General features: G+C 45.5%; 1 protein-coding gene across 1 annotated transcript in view; it reads left to right on the top strand.

Moving 5' to 3' along the window:
- UBTD1 (ubiquitin domain containing 1) overlaps positions 1-21,741 on the top strand; it is a 377,210-nt gene that overhangs the window by 268,372 nt on the left and 87,097 nt on the right. The gene's annotated exons all lie outside the window — the stretch shown is intronic.

Below are 21,741 nucleotides of genomic sequence, written 5' to 3'. Positions count from 1 at the left end.
TACGAAATTGAACTATTGTTTTAGAACATTTTAGCCGTGATGAGAACATTTGAACGTTTAGGGGATGAGGGGGTGGACTGGGGGGGTCCGCACCCCTGTGGCAGGCGGGGAGGACCATGGGGACACAGATCCCTTTCCAGGGGATTCCGGAGCTGGAATGAGGCACGGCTTCCGGAGGCTACTGGCAGGGGTGGCAGGACCAGGGGCAGCTGGGCCCGGTAAGAAAGGTGCCCGCCTCCCGAGAAGGTCATGGTGGGGAGGGAACAGGGCCTCACCACAATGCAACGCCCCGATTGGACCGAGAGCCATGGGGTGCCTGGACCACTTGCCAGTAGGTAGTGTTTAAAATTATGTTTTGATGATTGATAACTTGCTTGGCCTTTTTACTCTTATCCGGCTCTTTGCCATCCGGATACAAGACATTTGGTTGTCAGGCATATTTGCTTATCCGGCATCATTGGTGATCTTCTGGTGCCAAAGTTTCACCGTAACATTTGAATTTGTGTACTCCAGCACCTCCAAGAGAAACTTGGTACCGAATGCAGTACCATATTGGGCAATAGCGAAGGATCGGGGTGGATACTGCCCCCATTGCAGGCATGTTCTTTGCTTTTCCAATCATATTAGAGAACCCGCTATGCCTCCTCCCCTATTCACACCCCAACCACACACGACCAAATGTATATTTGCTCTAGTTTGTTTTTTGGGCTTTGGTATGGGGTGGGGCCTGTATACTCCAAACAAAACTGTTGGCGTGTCCATTTCGTGGTTCCCCTGTCATCATGCCAAGCTCATAAATGTATTCATACAATCGTCCCCACCTGCCTCCTCCTCTGTAAAGAATGCCTGTAACGCGGGTACCTCCTCTTTTGCATAGCTCTGTTCCTCTCCGACTAGGTTCACGCCTTCTAAATCTCATACATCCGGATGTATGGAATTTAAGGGATTTATAAAGCGTGAACCGATCTGGAAAGAAAAGGGGCACTGCCATAAGGGGTGGGGAGGGGGGCGGGACACCCAGGAGGTTAAAGGTAGGGTGGAGAGGTAGTAGTTGGTTATGATGAGTGGGGAGAAATATTATCATGGGTACATTGCTTCAGTTATTTTACTATTCCACTTAAATGGGGACCGTTTAAGATCCTAAGTTAGTGGTTCCACTGCAGTACTGATCACCTCACTTAAAAAAAAAACATGCACTGGCAATGCCAACAGTTTTGGGTTTTATGCAAGTCTGTGATAGGATTGTATACACTGCCATTATGGCACTACCCGCCATAAAATGGCAACAGCTAGCAAACGGTGTACAAATCTGGTAGTGAAATAGTCGTGCGTTTGGAAATGTCTATATACTGTCAATACAATTGGCAAAAATGTTGCTTTGCCAAAATTTCATTTTAACAGGAATTCAGTGCAAGAAAAGCAAAGAAATTCATATTACTTGTACTCAAGTGACTGATGGGACACTTGGTTAAGGCTTTTTTATTATACCAGAAGTTGAATTACAGCTGCAATTAAGCCATTGCCTTTCAGAAGACTGCTTAGAAATAACATTGGCAACCCCATAAAAGCCCATACTGCGACTTTAATTGGAGGTAGCTCGGAGTGCCCTTGGGACAGTGTTTTGGGCGCAGTGGGGCATTATAGCAGGAGGAAGGGGCCTTTGGGGTAGCATGGCCATGGCCCTTCCAAAGCCAACCATCCCACTGTGTGACTCACCTCATATCCCATCTCCCTCCCATTTGTACTTGTATGCCAATAGCTGTGGCTTTATAGGTGGCGCCAAAACAAAGAATTGTCTACAGAACCTACCCCTGGCTCTACAGTTATTTTCAAGGGATGCAGATGAAGGATGAAGAAGAAAAGAAAAACATGAGCACTGAGGGTACAAAGGTCAATGTGCAATCCGCTCGCCAGGCATAAGCCACTCGCCCCTGGCATGAAGCCCACCTCTGGTTTTGAACACAACACACCATTTCTTATCCGCCAATACTGAATTGCCCATCACTTCTGGCTTGTAGCGAGTGCACGTTTTTATGGCCTGGAAAAATTCAGCGTGTGAGCCCATGCAGACTTGGTCTTGTTGTTGCAAGCCTTCCAGAGTAGTTTGTTATAAGACCTAAATGTGCGGCATGCTTCTAGCCTACCAATAAATGGGCAGCCATGCCACGCTCTTGGTACTACCCCAGGATCGCCATTGAATGGCCGCTTCCCGCTTTGGGGACAAAGTGTATTAGTGAGGCAGCCTGACCTCTCCAAGCCACAGTATTTCCTTGCCTTAAATGATTGAAGGTTTGTTCTATGAAGCAGCGTGTTGTGTTGTCCTGCAAATGCGGATGTTATTAATCTGATTTATTTTGTTGCTACATTAGCACATCTGGAAATTAATGCAAATACAGATCCTTCATTCATTGGAATAATGGGATACCACTCTTGACTGGCTCAGTTCATAAACCCACTCCCCCTCCCCCCCTCTTCCTCCTCCCCACACCTGGGGCTCGATTTCATTATACATGTAAGGAAGCCTCTGGGATGTGTGGTGGTGTTTGTGGTGGTTGTTGGGTAGTTATGTTGAACAGCATTTTAAATGTAACTTCGGTGCTGTGGCAACCACATGCAGTGCTGTGGCCGCTTTGTAAAGTCTGCGCCGTGAGGCGATGGCAGTGCCAGCCCTAGGCAGCGCAGCAGGCTTGCCCAGTGCCTAGACGGCCCCTTTCTAGGCACTAACATTTTTAACGAGCAATGGCTATGGCCACGGTTGTGGGGAAGTTTCCTTAAACATGTAGGTGTGTCCATAGGGGTTCAATGCCTCATGGTTGTCTTAGTTTTACAAAACGAGAGGAATACCCCGCAGCCCCCTCTCCCCTCAACATTTCAATTATTATTTTCCCCCTGCAATTTTATTCATTGCATTTGTTTTTTAAATGAATGAATACAACACTGTAAAAGCATTTCCTTTACGCAGTTGCAGAAACATACTGATTCTTAGCACCACCGTAAAGACATGTCACTCAAATAAGACTTTACATTTGCAACGTGCCCCTCATTACGACGATTTGGTGACTGATAAAAAAAAATGATAATCATCAAATTAAGGGGTCAAGACATCTACACTTGGCTGTGCTAAAACAGAAGGGAACCAAAGGCTCCCTAAGGGGACTTGGCTCAGCTATTGGTAGAAGTGGCCAAAGCCAGGCGCTAACCATTTTAAGAGGGGCTTGTGGTAATGCGGGGCACAACCAGCTCAATTCGAAATAGCTGTGATACTGAATGTAAGGTCAGCATTAAGGGATCAGTAAAAAATGTATTGACAAGAAGCCACTGAAAGGTATAGGGTAAAATGTAACCCGTTCAGAACAAGTCACTATGATAAAGGTTTATTCTAAGGGCCCAGCTAAGTCGATGGTACTAGAAATGTAGGCTGGGAATTTCCAGACTTCTATCTCGGCCTTTTCAGTGGTACCTACCCGCCTCAAGAGAAGTTGCTGCCTGTAGATGAAGCCGCACGCACGGCTGAGAGTGAAATCAGCAGTCTATCCTGGCCGCGTGTCTTGATGTTGACATCTTGGCTCAAAGTTATGAATGTGCTTGAAGTATACACTCTTTTAAATCCTCTTGATTGGGGTCCTCATTGAAGAATTTGACAAATCATAGTTCTTGGCAAACCTCTTTTCTTGCTTGACCTAGTCAAGCTGCTTTTTAAAAAGGCTCTGCATGTCTCGCTGTTGGGAAAGATTTCCATTTATGGATAATTTTCCCTCCATTTGTGAACCCCCCCCACTCCAACTTTTTGCTTTTGTCTGACCATCCTAGCCTGACTTTTCCCATTGGAGTGCAGCCTTCAGCTGTACTCCGCTGTGCTTTTGCTCATCTTGTTAAGGGGAAACTGACATGCCCTTCACACTGTCAGTACTGGGAGACTTTGTTTCCCTTAGTCTTTCACTTTGTTGCCATTTCTTGGCAACATGTTATCAGTGCACAATGTATCTTCCAGTACAGTGGGCTAGGGTCCCTTTTTACATTTTTAAGGCCCTAGACACCCTCAAAGGATTTTTGGTGAATGTTCAAGTGTGCCCAGGACGGAGCTGGTGGCAGCTGTTACTTTTGATCCATTTTTGACTCTTTTCAATGGTCCAAACTGCATTTACCGCGTTTGGCCCAGGACTGTGGCCAGTGTCTAAAATGCCATGCCACAAGGTCCTTTGTTCTGTCCTTTGGCCATTTTGTGTCTCTGCCTTCTCCAGGTCGAGACCTGGGAAATTCCTTATTTAGTCACGCAGACCCCGCACAAACCAAAGCTTTCACAGGCTTCTGTGTGCCTTGTGTTTGTGCATCCAGGATGTGGGCTGGAGCTGTCTAATTCCAATACACATCCTGGGCGCCAGGATGTCTGGTGTGCCGGGATGACTGGGACCACCGTCGTCTGCGATTGGTCCACGTCTGGAATGGTTGAATGTGAGCAGATCTCCTATTGGTTTCTTTGTTTGTTGCAAAGGAAATTTCGGATTAGAGAAGGCACTCTAGAATCCCAGGTCGATCTTCTGAGTTCACACCAAACTTAGTAAAGAAGACAAGTATCCTGAACCGAAGAAACATCTGTGGAACCCGCTGGTGACCAGCTGGAAGTTTTGGCACCCTGACCCCGCTGTTGTCCCATCGGAAGCCCCTGTTTCTCATTAATCATAGGTCTGCAAGGGGGCTTCGACCCGTTGGAGTAGTGGGACTAGCTACTCTCGGCACCTCCTGCTTAACCTGCAAATGATCCTCTTTGGAAGTGTTCCTGGACCGCCCAGTGAAATGACCAGCTTGTACGGGACCTTTGCTTTGGAATTGCCTTGTGTTTCGCCCTGAGACTTGGGGAACCGTAAGCTCTTGGTAGAAGGCACTCTGCTGCCGAGTTTTGCACCTAGCATTCCTAGGTCTGGAATTTGGAGAGTCCGCCTGAGCCTACGCGGTACCCGTGTCACCCGGCTGTGCTGACGAGCTTCGTGGGTGCCTTGCTGCAGTGGAACTGGCCCGATCCCTTCACCAGAATCTGAGAAAATACCACTGTCCCGCCACGGACTAAGGTCCCGGAACGCAGCCCCTGAAAGCCTGAGGGACGTGCAACTGCTGGACTTGAACTCGCAAGTGAACTGGACCTGACTGGCGAAGTATGGGCCGAACTGTGTCGAGGATCGGTGAGTACTTGCAACCCTTACTGGTGGCACCTGGCGCATCCATAGACTTTTACACTACACATGACTGTCCCACAAGGGCCACTCACATTTGTTAGGATAGTCTGAACTACCATCCTATTCCCGATTCCTCAAAATAGCTCTGCGCCCTTGTGGAGACCCTCCTCGAATAGTGGAACTCTATTCTTCATTGCCTTACCCCCGTCCTGAGACGCTACAGCCCCTTGAAGAAACCCATTTGTACTTCAACGCACAAATGAGTGCTGCCACGCTGAACTTACTTTTTGGGCAAAAGGCTCCAAACTTCGTAGGGATTGGACTGCTTACTAGGGCTCAGACTCCTGAAGAATTGCCTAAAGTATATGTGCACTGTCGGACCCTTTTCTGTTAGAGGTTGTGGATCCTTACTTGTTGAATATTCCTTTAGGCCAATAGTTACTGTATATATAGTGTTAGTATTGTTACTATTGCTGTGGTTTAATCTTGTGTTTGAGATAAAAGGCCTTTAATAAATGTATAGGTATTTTTGATATATACTCCTGACTGAGAGTAATTTGTGGTGTTTACTGTGTGCTCATTTTGGACTTTTGATCACCCTCACCCCTTCTGAGATCTAGTCTTGACCGCCGCCAATGCTACCTTGACTGGTCTGGCTTGTCGAGAAGGTTACACTGTTCCAAGAAACTAGGCTGGCCTTCTGAACCTCTGCCCACCAGGTCAGAGTTCATAAATCCATCTTAACACTCGCGAAAGCTTGGGTTTCCTTTGGACAACATTGCCATAGTAACCACGCCCTGCTCAGTATTGCCCTTACTCCAACAAGTTGGGTGGCAACTTGGTGTGCCGCTTTCTGGCCCATCTCCTTGAGACATTGAGTCAGAGCTTCTTCTGCTGGTTTTTCTCAGAGAGACCACGGTTTCTCACCTGGTGACTCTTCGTTTCCCATTAAAAAAGAGGTGCTGGTGGCACCGCAGCTACCAATAATTCGTTGTTTGAAATCTTCAGCTGGCAGGTGAGTAGCATCCTGCTGGTCCTGCTGATCAGCCAGGCAATAGGATGCAGACCCACTTTTGAAGCAAGGCTGGCAACATTTCTTGGCAATGAAAAGCTCTTCAGCGGGCAAGTGGTCAATGGCTTGGTACTATATTGGGGAATCACACACACATTTCGATTGGTGTATCCCAAGTTTCGAATGGTGTAACTTTCGGGCTACATGTGTATTCAATCTGAAACTTCGTGCAACATAACCTGGTGTTGTAAACTGCAAGGAACTCCCTGTGTCCTGGGTGAGTAATCGGATTTCATTCTGGACCTGTTTTGATGCAGGTATGTTGCTGTCATGTTTAGTGACCTAAGGCGAAATAGGCTGTGTAAGTCGAGTTTTGCACAGTGCTGCTTTCGGTTCGATGAACGTTTGCAGTTCTTATTTTTGTCTTGCCGAATGGCATTTTCATCAAATTTTTTCACGTTCTTTGCTGCTTTTATGTGCCACAAAGACTGGGAGGAAGACCCCTGCCCGGCTCGCTTCCACCTCCCTCGCCCCATGCTATATACTTTAACCAAACTTACAATCTACCTGTCTGTTGTAAAAACAAAATGGGGGAGAAAATGAACTAGATGAAATTGCCATTCGCCAAAAGTGGAGAATACTCTGCTTTTACGTAATTTAACCAAGAAATGTCCTTCTTACAGGCCACCACCTTCTATTATTGATGCGCAATATCTTTATTGTTGTATTATCGTTTTCAACTGATCACGTGGGTTTCTGGCTATATTAGACACAACCGAGTTTGAACTTGGTCCCACCAGTGTGCTAGTAATGGCCTTGTTAGGGAGAATTCTCATTTTATGGCTAATTTCCCTCACCTAGTGAGTCCCCCAGCAGCTTTGTTGTATTTCTGTAGTTATTTCTTTCACTTGGTAAGAGTGTGCCTCTTTCTCCCCCCTCTTACCTGTGTTTTTGCCATGTGTACTTCATATGCTTTTGTGATTGTGGACTATGGAGTACACTACTTCAGTAGCCCCCTTCTTTTGTGTGTTACACAGCACCTTCAGTGCAGTGACACAGGGTTGTCTTTTAGACTCCCCACCGACTTCATTTCTGAGGCTGACAACTGTCCCCCAGAAGAAGGTAAAGTTGCCATTAACTTTACCTAGTCATTTAACCACAGATCCAGTACACCCCATCTTACATGGAGCACTGGAAAGGGTTACTCCTTAGCCCTTTTTATCTGTACCTCCTAGAGCATTGTTTTGCTCTTTTAACATTTAGACTTGGCTGGTGGCAGTGGTATCTACCCTAACATTTCTACCGCGATTATACTATATAAACGTGGTATTGTTTTAGGCTATTATATACGTCTCGAACAAAAACCCGCTTGACCAAATACTCTTTCTTTTGGCTCAGGTCGGGTTTATTCGTCATTTCTTTTTGTTAAAGTCCTTCTTGTGTTTTACTTTGCGCGGCAAACCAGGTTTGCCTTCTTTGTTCACTGACTTTTGGCGGGTTTCTGCCAAGAAGCCCTCCTCCAGGCGCCTGGGTGTCTAGGTGGACTGAATGTGAGGGAGGGGTGTAGTCACCCCCTGCACAAGGTATCCTAGGAAACCCAAGTCGCACTTTGCCATGATTGGCTGAGAAGGTTGTCCGGGCTGGACAACCCCCCCTGCTGCGTGATTGACAGCCAGGTTTTGTGAATGGGGGATTTTCGCATAAAAGGCAGGTCTCTTGGGCTAGAAGTCAGTCGCCACTGGAACTACAAGGAACCCAAGAGAAGCAGAGAAAAAGAAGGCTGCTGCAACTACCCTGTCCCGTTGAAGCCCTGCTGCAGTCCTGAGCTATCTACCCTTCAACGACCAGAGAAGATCCATTCCGGAGTCGTCTTCCCTTGATCCTGGTGGGGAAAACCAGCTCATCTTCCACGGCCAGAGGATCCTCTTCTTGGTCGAAATCGCTGCACACTGCTGTAGTGGTCCGGATAGCCATCTGAAGAGCCTCTCCTGTTTTTAAGGAGCGCACCTTTTATTCACCGTCACTGCTGCCAGCTTCATCCCTGTGTGGTGCAGACCCCTCCAGACGTCCTCCTTCGTACCGAAGTTCCAGGAACCGTGGGTCTGCAGGAAACTACCAGGAACAACTGCCGTGGCAGCAGCTTCTTCATGGAATAAGGTACTGTTCTGCTTGAGGAATTAGGGTGAATCCCTTTTCTTCGCCTCCAAGGCTTGCCCTTGTCTTTCCTCCTTATAACTTTTGCTTCCTCTGTTGACCATATCTAAGTACTCCTGGCAACGTTGAATCTTGAACTGTCAGACTGTGTGATCCTCGACAACAGGAACCCGGTTCCACTTGACACTGGCTCCGGCCTATTGACTCTCGAATTTCTGTCACAGAGTGTTCTCTGATTCTGTCTGCCTTGACAAAAGTATTGCCTATGATTTTTGCCCCCAACTCTCTCTGGTTAACTCGGGTGCTAAGTGTGTTTTTGCCCCGGTAACATTTCTTGTCACGGATACACGTATCTTTAGTAAGACCGAACTGTCATTGCTGTCAAAAAGTGATTGCATACGTATTCCTGGTAACGTCTTCTGTTTCACAACACCGGTCCGTTAAAACATAGGGTACTTACCTTGAGTTAGAGTGTACCAAAGTGAATTGGTTGGTTGTAGTGTATTTTACTTGTGATTTTGAATTAAGTGTTGTGTTTATAACAAACTGTTTTAAAACGACATGTACTTCTATTTTTTACCTGAAACCTTGAGTCACAGTAATTGTGGTCCCTTTGTGTAATCTCTGCTACTGCTCATTTACTCTTGAGATAAGTCTGGCTGCTACGCTACTGCTACCACTTTAACATAGTAGTACAGGCTTGTACCAAAAGTGAACTTGTATTACCACTTGTAGTCTTAATTGTGTTTAGTGATCCCTAAGGGCACTGCACAGGATTCTGCCTAACAGGCCTCAATGAAAGTTCTGCCAGCCAACAAGGGATTCTCTCGTTCCTTCTTTTCATGAGATGTTCTTCCGGTCACAACACTAAAATCTATATATAATTTCTCCCAACGATCACTATCTTTAACTCTTATGTTTCATTTCGCTACATGCTGTGAGTTAAGTATGTACACTTCTCTCCCTGACTCTTCCCATTTATCCCATTTCCTGTTCCCCCTCCCCCCTTTCAGTTCACCCCACAGACCATGTTCTAGATGCAATGCTAGGTGGCATCACAGTTGGCCTCGTGGCTTCCACAAAGCCAAGCCTCTGCGCTCTAAGACCACCACAGTGGTTATATTCACATTATATAACACTTGTGTATAGGCGCGTTACAAATGCCATATCATATATCATATCATATAAAAGCCAAATAACATAGTTGGAACATTTTACAATCCTGTGGCTCAAAAGTTGGCTTATGGCTCTCCTACCCAACCCTTATTAAGTTAAAAAGCAAAGCAATCAAAATTAACTTCCCGAGTTCAAAATGCACTAGCACCCTTTTCCTCTGTAGCGTGTGCTTTGCTGCCCCTAAAGCCATCTTGCTACTGCTAGCTAGGATGCATGTAATAATGTGTAGTGGGAAACCACTGAGAAACTGCCTCTATTTCTTGGGTGCAATGTTCGCCCATTCCGCTTATTGCCTCCTTGTTCATCTCTCTTCTTTCCCCTTGCTGTTGATTTAGGTCCAGATTCCCCTGCCCCCACTCAGCATTTTGTGTTTGAGAGACTTACTAAATGAGGCCATATCATCCGTTAGGGGCCTCAGTGAGGTGAGGGTCCCTTAGAACCGGCGGCAGTGCTGCTACTGCCCTAGACTGACTGCCGCCAGGGGTATATTGCCATTAGAACCCACAAAACTGAAAGGCAGTGCTAAAGGCTAAAATAAATTGAAAGAAAAACTCACCTTCTGCCCTCGACGCCGGTTCTCTGAGAGGCCCTCAATGTTGATTATGCTGACTTAACCAACACTGAAGGTGGACTCCTTCTCAGGGAACCCATGTGTTGCGTAACGAAAGCAAGTGAATTTTACTTTTTAATATAATTTGTTTAAGCCTTTAGCACCCACAAGTACTTTTTTCCGTGGGTGCGTGGGATTGAGGTCGGAGCAAATGAGGCACGGGGCAAGGGGCGCGTAGCACTGGGGGTGATCAAAATGCGGGTTTATTCCAGTGAATACAGCCTGCTTTCCAAGCTTCCTGATTGGCTAGTGCACCAGCCCAGGCTGCTAATGATGGATACATCAAGGGAATTTAGAGTGGTTACAGAGGCAGGGTCCCTCTACAGAGCAGTAAAAGTTCTATGCTTAAAAACTTGCAAACCCAAAAGAGGACCCTGCAAGACATCTACTCTGGGTTACACAGACCAAGAAGCAAAGCAAGTAATGAGAAATCCGGAAACCACCACGGAGGAACACCACCATGTTGTCACTGACTTTGTTTATACTCGACTGAGCATGTGACTGGAAGATATCGGTCAGCAGATCAGGAGAATGCTTTCTAGTGGGATCAACAAGCCAAGGTAACAGATCAGCATGATGGAGATCCCACAGCAAGCTGCTTCGGTATCCCAGAGACGCGAGTGATCCCTCTCACTAGGCAGAACATTGGCGAGGTCCTACACCATGAAGATGGATCCACAGCCCCGGAAGCCATGAAGAGCACCAGGCACCATGTGGCTGTGAGCTCAACGACCCAGGCCGTTGAGCTAATCCCGACACGAAAGGTCTCCATGGTGATCCCTATGCTCCATGCGTCTTGAAGCTCGTGAAGGCAAAGGCAGCAATAATGAACGCAACGACATTGGGCCAGATGCAGGACCACTTTTAAGCATTCAATATTATTGGAATGAAAGACACCAGAGCTGGACACGTCAGTTGTTGAACATACAGAAGAAGCTAAGCCAGTACCTCAGCTGGATTTAGGATGTAAACACGAATAGTTTCTACCATGGGATAGAGCAGAAAACATTAGAAAACTGAGGCAGAAGAAAAGATGCTTTGAATATAGCAAATGGGGCTTTACCCCTGGGGCACCATGTTCTCGTGGCATGTACCAACTTGCAGGGAAAGCATGTGTTAGGTAGGCTATGGCAAATTTGTACAAGACCCACAGGGCTTTTTATCCGACCAATTTTTTAGTATGCTACAAGGGGGCGTGGAGAATCATTAGGTGATTTGCCATTGCAGCTTATTACATTTGGAAGGAGATAATTAATATTTTAGATGAAAAAAGTTATTGATTTTTAAAAAAAAAAATACATTCTTTTTATTATATTGGCTATATGATGGAATGTATTTAGCCATGATGTTTTATTGTAAGCAATGTGAATTCTGACTGTGTGATGTATTGCTGAATTTCAAATAGTGACTTTTTATTTAAATACTAGCCGTACGCACCCGGCGTTGCTTGGGTCTGTAGCTGACATGCACGTCGGGGTCTGCAATAGTCTTATGTATGTTATATTGTGTCCTAACTTTCCTATTTTTGAAAGATCGCAAAATCGCTCACTGAATCACATATACTGATAGCAAAAGGCTGGCACCCACTCCACCCATGTGTGGGGCGCCCCAGACTGGTATGCTGACCTCAGGCCAAAACTTCAGCACACCAACTGTTGTGGTGCTCGTGCCAACAATGTCCTAATCGTCAATCTCCCGAAATCGCCCATACTGATAGCACAGGGCCAGACACTGCCATGTGCAGGGCGAATGGGCGGGGTTGATCAAACGGCACTATCACCAGTACACCCCACACTGGTATGCCGACCGCGTGTCAAAATTTCAGCCCACCAACTGTTATGGGGCTGGAGCCAACCCTGAACATACAAGCAACACTTTCACACATATATAATATATATATTTATATATGCACATAATAATAAAAAATAATACTTTCTTATGTTAGTTTCTTGCAGAGTACTTCATTTTGAATTGTAAATGCATCATATTTGGGGGGCTACGTGCACCCTACTATCAGTTCCCATATCAGATAAGATATTTCTGCTTTCAACTTCATTTATTACATTTAGCGAAAGGTTTATTTAAACTATTTAACACGAATATAACGTTTCATCTTGCTTAAAGAACCTGGCTTTTGAGCATTATCTTTGTGGGAAACATCTGCGTGTCCTCCGCTTGTCTCACGTTTCAAGGTGTTTTTGTCAGCCCACCATCTGCCGCACACGCGCGTTTCTTCCAGTTGTCAGTCCCACGGGGACAGGGGACCAGAGTGCAGAACAAGGGGAGCGCATGACCTTGTCAGCAGGACGGGAACTGCTGCGTGTCATCTCAGCACAGGCTGTCGCCGCTGTTGCGTGAAGAGCGGGATGTCACGGAAGCCAAACTTGAGGAAGGTTACAGCGGTAGCCAGGGTCAGCAGGTCTTAAAGCTGTCATCTCTCCTGCTTCGTAACGGCCATGAGATGTATTGTAACCGGGGGCAACATGCAGTTTCAGCTCCACACGAATAGTTTGTTTTTCCTTCCCCGCAGCGAATGTTCAGTGCCACGGAATGAGGGGGAACCCCCATGGAGCTCAATGGCACAGGCCCTTAAGCTTAGGGTAGCTGCCAAAGGGGGGAAGAAAGGCGACCATAAGGCACGCCTCCTCCCCTTACACCGCCCCCAACTCGTCCTCTCCTACTGTAGGGCTCACAGGAAGAGCGTGACAGGGAGGGGGACCCAGGTCCCAACAAAAGGTGCTAATAGGTGGCGGGCGCCCCCAGTGTCTCTCCCCTTCTTCAAAGGGGAGAGAAAACTCTCAACACTAGGAGAGGTGAGAGGCAGGAAGCCACGTACATAGGTGCAAAGTGGCTGTCTGCACATGCTGGCCTTTTGGGTGACCAGTAGCCATATGCTGGCATGGCCCCAGGACATATTAGCCCTGTATAGACAGGGCTGCTGTAGCAACCCTACAGAAAGAATACTCCACTTAGAGTGCATCTGGATTCTGCGCTCCCAGATCCATCTTTTCTTTTGGCTGGATCCCGCCCACCGTCCTCAGAGAGCAGCCCAAGCTCACGGCCTAGACAGGCCCAGATTCGGACTTCAGAAATCTGGGGCATCAGCTTCCCAGTCCTTGCCACCAAACTATGGAACTCCTTGCCCACACCACTTAGACTAGAACCCTCATTTCATGTATTTAAGAGCAAAGCCAAATTGTGGCTCATTGCCCAAGAGTCTAACAGCTCCCTACCCCCACACCAGTAGCACACACCCACAGCGTTCCTTCACCAGCTTCGGTTTCTCTCTAATTTTGATTGTAAATTTCACCCACATGTATTTCCTGCCTTGCAATTGTAGATTTATGATGTCCATTATGTTCATGTTACCGTATTTTCTGATTTATTGTAATTACACCTCTAAGTACCTGATATTGTATATTCTGCGCTGTAACTGTTTTCTGATTTTATGTAACCAAGGTATGCGCCCAGATGCTTTTGGGCCAGGCGTGCCATACAAATAAAGAAATACAAGTACAAGGAAAAAGTACATTTGGGCAAGCACAGGACAAAAGTCTTTGAAAGTTGTGGAACAGAAGAACAGGGACGGTGGCATTGACCTGGAAGTAAACTGCCATCAGGCACAGGAGTGCTCACCAGTCAATTTACAGGTCCCAAACACACAGACCTGGGAGCCCAGGCTGAAGGGCACACTGTGAGCAAAGAGGAGCAACTTCCAGTTCCTGTCCCAAGTGCCCAAAATTACAGAACTAAGAAAACACTGCACACCTGTTTGTTGGGGAATACCCATAATACTAAGTTATGTTTTTATTAGTATTATGTTTAATAAAAAGCCACTGACTTTTTAATGCCAACACAAAACAAGTTTCTGCATATTGTTTTAGGTATTTACTGTATAGAGTGTACATCCCATAGGGCTAGCATTTCTACAGCTTCTGGCCGTGAAAGCGCTGTACAGAGAGCTCGGTCCTTCCACTGTAGACCTTGCATTCTAAATGCAGCATAGGACGCTGATCCACTCCTGAGCACTCGGATAATCGGCTCAAGGCGGCACTGATCACTTAGGGCAGGGTGCACACTGCGAAAGCAATACTTAAACTAATCAACCTCTGCAGGAGCAGAAAACCCTGGCACTTGTTTTGAATTTCCACCCTGCCAATAAGGGGTATTGATCAAATTCAGTTTCTTCCAAATTCGCTAGTCAATCGTTATTTAAAGGCATATATATATTACACTTGAGAGCCTTCTACGCTGCCATTTATTTTTCCAGTTTCTTTTTTTCACGTTTCTTTTTCTACTATATACAATTAAAATAATTTTAGTTTTTAAAATGTTTTTATGCCTAGTTTTTAGCCTCTTGATTTTTCTAAGCCCCTGATGGCTTGCTGCTTACTTGCTGGCCCCCATATCTTTCTGTCCACTGCAAATGCTGGCAGTACTTAATTGTAATCTTCCTTACTCTTGAGTTCTACTCATCATCGAAGTACCTAGTCGTGCAGTAGATTTCCTCCCACGCATGGATCCTCCTTCTTGTTGCTTTATTTTGATCCTTGGATGCTCGCCCCCCTTCTCAGCATACCCCCCTCCCAGTCTGTCCTACGTTTGAATGCTTCCTTGTCCTGGACCCATTCAATCCGACAAGTGGAAGAGGTAGTGCGTAAGCACTGTCACAAGAAAGAATACGACTAGGAATAATGAAGATTACCAATTAAGTAATTCCAGCACTACCTCCACGTTCCTCGTTCTTGTCCTCGTACTTGGGAAGAATACAAACTTCATGTTGTGAATGGGCCTAGAACACATACCCAGGCACCTGATGCTGAGCACACCAACCATCACCCTTTACTAGAAACATCCTAAATCTGGAGCCATATGAGGGAGTGAGTTACAGCACTCTGAACACCAGCCTCAAAGGCCACTGTCTCTTGCTGATGCAGAAACAGTCTATAATTGACAATGGTGATAAGGTCTGCCCAGGTAGACCTACAAATATCCTGGATTAGTACCCCGTCTGCCCCAGATGATGCCAATGCCCTCGTTGACCTCCCCTGTACTGTACCTTGGGGGTAGAATTGGAGTTGGGTGAGCTATAAACAATGGCTAACCGACGGGAGAGTAGATTTTCTACCCAGATGAGACCCTCTGAAGGGTACCATTAGACTATCAGAACTACAAATGTCCTGAGATCTCTGTAAATAAACCAGGACTATGGTTTATGCTCATCCAGTTTATACCATGCGCAACCTCTTATGAGGTACCATGGTTAGTAAAAAAAGATGTAAGGCTAATCCCTTGGGACAAGTAGAACTTGGAGAGCACCTGGGGGGGGAGTGGTGATGGTTCACACGTATGAAATAAAACATCCTGTTGTGTTATCAGATATGATGTTTTACAGGTCAGCGTGCAGAGTTTCTTCCCTCCACCTCCTAGCTGAAGTAATTACGACCAGAAAGACTGACTTGAGGGTCCTCAATTGAGGGATCTCTTCCAGTGGCTCAAAGGGGGCTGACTAAGACCCCGAGCACCATCTGTAAATCCCACAGGAGAAGCCCAGAGACCTGAGGTGGTCTAGCCAAAGAAAAACCTCTCAACAGCCTGTTGACCAGTGCATGACTCCCTTTGTTAATTTTTTTTTGTTGTTGTGCCAATTGGCTGCCCATGAGGCCCTCTAAGTAGAAATGACTAAACCCATACAAATCCCTCCTGTAGGAACTCGAATATTGAGGCTACTGATCACGGCGGTCTGGCACTCACTTCATCGCACCCCACCCCAGTAAATTAGCCCAATGTGTGTTGTGAGCTGTCATGGTTAAAGGTATATCATTCTGTACTGAAAGTGTTACCTCTTGGGAAAGACCTGTAAGGGTCCATGTCTTAATAACCAGTAAATAACGAATTAAATTTTAAACGAAAAAAATGATTTTCTTTTTAGGTGGGGATCCCTCCAAACCCCCATTTCCCCTTGCTAAAAATCCACCCACCCACTCCCCACAAGATTGCACCCTTTACCCCACCCACATATATTTTCTTTAAAACATTCAGTATTTTTTCATTCTTGTTAATTCGTTATAATTTTATTTATTCATTATATTCCCTGTAATGTAATATTGCATTTGTATAGAGCCTATTCTCATTGGTATGGCCTCAAAGCGCTGTAGGTTAACGCCCTTGGAGGACCCAAGTCCAACGTATGTGCAGATGGTCAGGAGTTTAGAATGCGTGTGTGCATTTTTGCTAGTATGAAGGTAGGTAGGGGTGGCTAAGTCCCTGCTAGCGATTCATATAGAGCTGGCTTGTGGATGGGTGCTGTGGGGCGGCTGTCGAGAGAGTACGCAAGTCAAGAGACTGATTATCTCCAGGTAGACCACATTTTTATCGTGGGACTTGGCTGCATTGTAATGGTAATGGTAGAGGTGTTGTGTGATGTGCCTTCGTGTGGTGGATGGTTTCAGATGTCTGCTGGTGGATGGCCGTTCCTTCAAAGGGATACGGCTATCTTCCATCGTGATGGACAGCAATACGTACCCGTGAGTCATGGCTGATTACTTGTTTCGTTGACACAGTGCAAGTCCTGTCATGCCGGTCTCCATGAGCACTATCTGTTCATGTTCGGTGCTTTCTTGGAGTCTCCTCTTGTGACTCGTTGATGCTCCGGTCTACCTTATGGGGTACAATTCACCCGAGAGTTGGGCTAGGTTAGTTGAGACGCATGGGGGAAGAGCAAGGTCTTGAGCGCCTTCTGGAAGGCGAGGTGATTTTCTATGCAGCAGATATTAAGAGGGATGGAGTTCCGCATTGTGGGTGCTTAGACAGAAAAGGAGGATCCCCCTATTCAGGTCGATTTTGTGCATCTACAGTGGAGATCAAAGGCATTCTCTAAAGACAGTTATGTGTGCAAGAAAAATACCTATATGTGCAAAACATTACTAATGGTTCCCTATCCTTATTCCTTATTGACCTTCTGCCTTCTGGAAGGACAACCTTTCCCTTTCAGCATCCAAACTCCCAAAAGGAGCATATACAGACCCACCTCCTCCTGTATCTGGATTAAGGGGTGCAGGCGGTTGGGAAGAATAGTCTGCCTCCTACATTGTATGTAGGTTTTGGTGAGTCTGTAATTCCAACTCTGCACCACATTGTACCCAGCTGCAATCTGGGGTTAGCACTGTGGGAAGGGATTGGTTCAGAGGGCACCCCTCCAAAAGTTTGTTCAACTGGAGCCACCAATGGCTTTTCAGTGTGATGTTACTGGAATTAGATAACATCTGGTAGCATCACTTTCCCAATTTCCGTCCAGAATCCCGGTCGTACATACTGCATAGATATTTAAATAGGCATCCTGAAGATCCAAGGATGCCAGAAAATACTTCTTTGGTGGTATTCCATCTTTATGCGTTGGGAAATTACATGCTCATTTAACGACTTCAGATCTATTATTAGTCTGTGTTTCCCTGATGACTTGAGGACCAGGAGAATAATGAAATAGACTCCCATTGCCTTCTCCTTCTTGGATACCTTCTTTATGCCCTTATTCCAAAGAAGCTGTTGGATGGCCTGAACTATTGCCTTCTTGTTGGTTCCCCTGTGGAAGGGAGTATGAATGGTCTCTGAGGGGATTGGACGAGAGCTGAACTATATCTTTTATCCCCACCGGATTGTTGTCCTAGGTGTCCCCCAAGCCTAGATCCAGAACCGTCTACTGGTCTGCCGTCAGGACCTCTGAGTCTTGCATGGTGAATACAGTAGTCCATTTTTCCGTCCCCAAAGCTGACCCCTTGTGTACTAGCTGCAGGACCCAGATCTGGCAATGTGGGATCTATCTAGATTAATACAAGCCTAGTCCCTCTTTATTCAAATATTTCCCCTTTTGATATTCATCGCATGAGGACCGGGACTGCTTGGCAGAGTCACAGGATGATGATGTGGCAGGATGAGGAGGAAGAGGGAGACCTGTGCTTTTTAACTTTTCCCTTTCTTCTTTAATTGCTTTTCTGAATACTTTTTGTGAAAGATAGTTTTTCTTTAGTAGGTCATGGCAAATTATTTTGTTGTATATGGCACTGCAGGCCCTAAACCATTTGGAAAACATAATCTTAAGCATCATTTGTCAATTAGATGGAAGGGTAAATTATAGAAATGGGAAATTGAACAGAGGAGAATTGAAATGGAGGTCACAGATGCCCACAGGCATCTCGATGTGCTACCCGGAGGAAGTGTATGGCGGTCCCTTCCTACTACCCAACCTCTTGTGTTTCTCAGAAGCACAGTTAGGAGTTCAACCCCCTGTAAATCAGATCCGGGAAATTACAGCAGGCGTTTCACTATTCCTGTCAAAAACATGCAAGGCAAGAAAGACTATGCTTACTCCACAAATCCAAGGACTGCTCTAACCCTACTTGTGAGGCATAGCAGGAATGCCGGCAAGTGGGGTTTGCCACTTGCTCAGTGAGAGCATGGCTGCACACCATACAGTACTTGCAGGTTGCTTCAGACCTAGCAATGCCAATGCCCTAATTGCCTTATTCATAAAAGCGCCACATCTCTGCAACATACAGTGCTGGCCCTGCGGGGTGCCACATAATGCTTTAGTTAGCCAATCAAGAAGGATAAGATAGGTAAGGGTCGGCCCATCAGAAAGGAAACACCTGAAAATGTGGAAGAGAAACTAGAAAAGGGGCAATCATGAGGCCCAGAGTGCATGAGGAGGAAGGCTCAATCTGGTGAGTCATTTAATAGAAATGGTAATTTTAAGTTATAAGCAAAGAAAACTTTAGTCGGGATGGAGATCTTGGAGGCATAAGGTGTGACCTCCGAGAACGAACCACAGCCCTGCTAACTGGCTATGTTTCCAATGCTGACTGCGGCCAGAGGAAAGGATAAAAAGCCTGTGTGAGCCTTGAGAGGAATTTCTGCATGCCTGGTTGGAGCCAGGGAACAGGAAGGATAAACTGGAGCTTACTGATGCTAGATGTTGTAACGTAGGAAGTTGGCCCCGGGCTGGTGGGCGGTAATTGTAGGATGGTTTAATTGGGCAACATCTAGTTTGGGGCAAATTTCCACCCACCCCAAATCAGGGGTGCACAATTCTTTAACATTTTTATTAACCTGGCACTTGACAGTTTAACAGTATTGACTCCCTACCGCCCTCACCCCTTTCTGTAAAAGAAATGCACAGGTTTGCACAGAAGGCCTATTTATTAATGAAAGAGAATCAAATCAATGTAAACATAAACACATCATTTACTTTACCATTCTCAAAGAAGGCCCAATGTCAATGGTTACAATGATGAATGACCATTTACTAGTAAATTCACTTGTCACTACTACATTTAACTTAAATGTACATTTTTAAAATTCCACACATCACCATATGTACATTTGGTTTATCCTGAGCGCACATTCACTATGTGTTGAAAAAATAATGAGGATTCAGGACAAAGCTTTCATTTTTATAGAAAACCAAATGTAACAAGAAGATCCCTGCCTAAATCTCTCTATTGTTCATTCATGGAAAATAAACACCTCCCCCTTACTCAACTCGATTTAAAGACAAGGTACTACTTGACGTTCCTGCATGTAAATCGTTTGCAAAAAGAAACCTTTATTTTTTAACCTGAATGTTGGATAGATTCCCTTCAATGGTGTTTCTATTTTTCAATGGGTAATTTTAAAGTGGCAAAAATGTGTGACAGTTAAAAATCCTCTCCCTTTTTCCTCCTTGAGTAAGAGGGCCAATAACAAGACCCTGCTCTGTGATCTAACCAGGGAATGACATAAATTATATTATTTTTCTAGCCACGTGCAAAGTGTTATTTTATATAGCCCCATTCTGTAGTTGGCCTTAAATAAAAAAAGAATCAAGGATCTCACAATCTATACAGCATTTAGAATCTATTTGATCAAATACAAAGTTTCTAGAAGCACTTGCACTTCTGAAATATTTATTTACTAATTTACAGTCCATTGATACACCGGCCCCACTTTGCTCCCCCAGTACTTTCACAATTAAAAAGGGCTGGGATTTAACCTATTGCCCATTAGAGTATACCCCCCACAGAATTTTATTCCACCGGGGCATTATACTTATATAGGAGTTTCCTTTGGCTGTCTCACATGCAGGTGGAGTACCATTTAAAGAACTGGTTAAATTCTTCCCTTCTAGTAACAGGTGAGCCTAAGTCAGCAAGGTTGGTCAGCTTCCCTCCAGAGACTGGCTTCGTTGCTTGTGCGTTGGGCCTCTTTACTGCTTTTTCCACTGTGGAAGGCCTGGGGTTTAACTCCCCATAAGCTTCTTTCACAGTGGTTTGCTAGCAATCTAAGATATGTCCCAACTTGACTTGTGAAATAGTGCCCATGCTATGATTGCTTTATTGTGACACACATCTGGTTTTATGTGGGACTACATAAGGGCGCAGTAGGGTGGATGGCTCAAGCACAACATGCTCGTCTTGGGAACAGGACGATTCCTTGTGATCCGAATTTGCTCGCCCGATGGGACCGACTCATCCTCCTGAGGTCTGTACATTGTTTCAGAACAAGCACAAAGGTAAATACTCCTAACGGAAAAAATGCCATAACTGTGTAGTCGTGTCTGCCCCTTGTTGCCACCTGCACTGCTCTGTTGATGAGCTCAGACAGCACCTACGGACGAACATGCCACAAAAATGCACTCTGTAAACATGTTTCATGATATTAAGAGGTCCTTAAAGATACACATCTATTAAGGGTAGGAAATGGAACAGAAAAAGATGGAGCAGAGCTCTGGCAAAGTTTATTGGCCGAGTTCTTCCCAGGAAACTCCCAAGGCGGGCACTACTTCACAAGTCCCGGCAGGAGACGCTAGCTGCAGAAACAGCTAACGCCATACATCAGAAGATGTCGAAATGTGTATATATGTCTTGCAATTTACAGACTTTTTTTGTTAGTGTGAGTATTGTGTCTAACGAAAAGAGCAGATTCCAACTTTCATGACTTACTCAAAAGGGATTCGTGTTGAATCACTATCACAGGACCGTGTCGAATAGAAAACAGTGGCCATTCTTTAAGTTGGAAGAGTTTTTCCACAAGTCGTGTGGTGGTGATAGTACACGGCTGTGCACCAACCTCTCTGAAAGTAGGCAGGCAAAATTGAGGACTTAACTGAAAATTCCAGCATTTGAATGTTTGTATTTTAAGTGACAAACCCTTGTACGGACTACCAACCCTCTTGCATTTAGTAAAAGCACTGCTGTTTTCAGTTAAGGAATTTAAAAGGCTGTGCTCACTTCATTCTTTGAAATGCCCTCACAGCGATGTAAAGCGCCGTCTAACACCTGATCATTCTGGGGCCAAACATAGCCGATTTTTGTATTCTTTTTCCTCATGTTTTCAACTGCGAGATGTGAGGCTGTGTGACACAGTGGGGAGGGTGTGGTTTATTTTCTCGGCTTCCTGAGCCACCACTATTTCATTGGAAAACATTCCTAGACTGGTGATGGATCCTTACCTTATGGGACACTGTTGTGTTCAGGTCAGGGGTTATATAATGAGGGATGACCCATTGCTAGGAGACTGTGAGTGAGGGAAGCGTAGATCCAATGAGCATGGTGACTGATAGAATGACACGGTTTGGGCTGACC

This window comes from Ambystoma mexicanum, chromosome 8, assembly GCF_040938575.1.
Source record: "Ambystoma mexicanum isolate Mex_15411 chromosome 8, UKY_AmexF1_1, whole genome shotgun sequence".
Classification (NCBI taxonomy): Eukaryota; Metazoa; Chordata; class Amphibia; order Caudata; family Ambystomatidae; genus Ambystoma; species Ambystoma mexicanum.
This window is presented reverse-complemented; position numbering and strand designations above follow the sequence as displayed.